This window comes from Cydia fagiglandana, chromosome 9 (genome assembly GCF_963556715.1).
Source record: "Cydia fagiglandana chromosome 9, ilCydFagi1.1, whole genome shotgun sequence".
Lineage (NCBI taxonomy): Eukaryota > Metazoa > Arthropoda > Insecta > Lepidoptera > Tortricidae > Cydia > Cydia fagiglandana.
Window position 1 is genome coordinate 2,972,271 of NC_085940.1, and position 2,248 is coordinate 2,974,518.

Sequence of the window (2,248 nt, forward strand, 5' to 3'; positions counted from 1 at the left end):
GATACCTACAACACCCATCATGTTTACAACTTTAATTTCAAACAGCTAGTTTGTAGGTACTCAATTAAGTAATTAGGTACATCTGTAGGATTTTTAAATTTCAATAAAATTCAGATTCGTAAGTTTGTAAAAGTAATCCTAAGACTTCCTTACACAAAACTTTCATCAACCTAACAACGGAGCCCGCTTGCTTGTACATAAATGAAGCCGATGAGGTGGGTAGGTACAAATGTTCAAAACAAACTATCCAACTTATAGTTAGTCTTAGTAGTAATATTTTGGATCACGGTTAGATGTCTAATTTCAACAATCTCTTACTATTTAGGTACCGTTTGGAACCTTCCTCGACTTCAACAAAACATACCTACATGTGGCCTGTGCCCGCTGCATCGTACTGTAACAGAATGATGTAATACGTGGCTATAACAGGATCATGTCCGGCTCAAAATCATGCTTTGTATGAAATATTATCAGTCATCACCCACTAAACCATTCCGTCCCCTGCCAACACCATACCGTGACGTGACTGGACCGAGCCGACCAACAATATTTTGAAGGAGTTATTACGTTCATGTCATAGTCTGCGTAGGTAGCATAGGTACGGTTATCATATGGTCTACCATATTGAAACTCCTCTAGATCAAACCCGTGTTCTAGATGTTTCACTTCATGTTTGACAGGGCCTGATACGATCATGCTATGATACGTTGCTGTCAGCATTAGGTATGAAGTGGGCCTTGGGGAGCTAATTAATCATGGCTTCTAGGAGTTCTAGGTACTTACCTACCTACTTTATTTTTGTTTCTTTTCAGGTAAAAATACAGGAGAGAAAAAAAAACAATATTTAAATTAATAGTATATTGCTTTGTCTTATATATTCTTGCAATATTCGACTTCTTATTATTAAACCTAATATATATTAACATCTAGAACCACTATAGAGAAATTGTAAGAATCTTCTTTATTACCCTTGAAAAGTATTTTCTCTCTTCCTTTTTCTTCGACATGCGGCGTAGGACAATTAAATATCACCCTGGAAAGAAAATTGGTTTATAAACAAGACAGTAAAATATGGTCATGACTTCATCGAGGACTATGAAATAAGCTTCTCATATCAATTTGTCAAATCATAAACAGTTAGGTACACAGTACACACACATGCCATCCATTATTGGCACAAGAAAAACTATATGAAACTTATTTGAGAGTTACTGTGGCAGCTTAGTGTACGCCATAACCATTAGGGTTATTATTAATAGTTCACTTCGTCGGTGGTGTTCTTAAAGCTAAAGCGCTTCTCACATCTTAGTAAATTTAGAAAAGGGGACAGCTCCGCGTTTGAAACCTACAAGCTTGCCTAGTGTGTTTCTTTTCCTGAATCTCCACTTCGGGTCCCGTTGGCACGTTCCTGTTAATAATATTTTCCTTTGGGTGCTGGGATATCAATCGTGTCTAGGATAATGCTGAACTAATTCTGAAAAAAAAAAACACAATTTACAACAGGAATATGAGAACAAACCCAATAATAGCAATTCCATTATTATAGTTACTTACAAAAATATTTTATTTAAAAGGTTTATTAAACAGAAATTTTTAAACAATATATATTTTAAGGAATATTATCAATATTAATTATATAAGGCTCTATTACTTACATTTTTTCATATTTTTTCCCGTAATTAAATGTTGACAAAATTTGAAAGTTCCTTGACTTTGACAAGAAAAACTTAACCATCGACAAAAAACTAGATTTTTTTACCACCAAAGAACGAATGATTTAGCGCATCCCTGGTTTCCGATTCAGTGTTGCCACTTGCAAATATCGATTTGTTTAGACTTTGATTTCGCCGGGTAACACTGACGAGTCGCGCCGCGACTTTGAGTTCTCTACGCGGCTGTTGCAGTCGCGGGTACAAGTTATGCTACGGAAATCGACAGATTTGACAGCCGCGGGAATGGCGACTCGAGTCGCGGTCTAAGTCGCGGATGCAAGATGTGCTAGAGGTGCAGGAGTTACAGTCTGGTGACAGACAGACAGACGGACACATGAGTCGTTTAACTTCAAACTCGGGTAAATCCATCTGTCAGATTATGCGATTTTGGTATTAAGGAAACGTAATTGAGTAGATATTTGCTGAGAGGGTCCAATGGATTTACCCGAGTTTGAAGTTAAGCGACACACATGGACGGATAGCGGAGTCTTAGTTACAAGGTCCCATTTTTACCCTAAAAACGGAACTCTTATAGG

At 37.1% G+C, this 2,248-nt stretch overlaps 1 long non-coding RNA gene across 1 annotated transcript; it reads right to left on the bottom strand.

Moving 5' to 3' along the window:
• Window positions 1-843: 843 nt before the first annotated feature.
• Window positions 844-1,998, bottom strand: LOC134667600 (uncharacterized). The gene is made up of 2 exons (XR_010098661.1): window positions 1,350-1,998; window positions 844-1,033 (listed from the first exon to the last, which is right to left on the bottom strand). It is a non-coding gene; the product is annotated as an uncharacterized LOC134667600 (long non-coding RNA).
• Window positions 1,999-2,248: the final 250 nt, after the last annotated feature.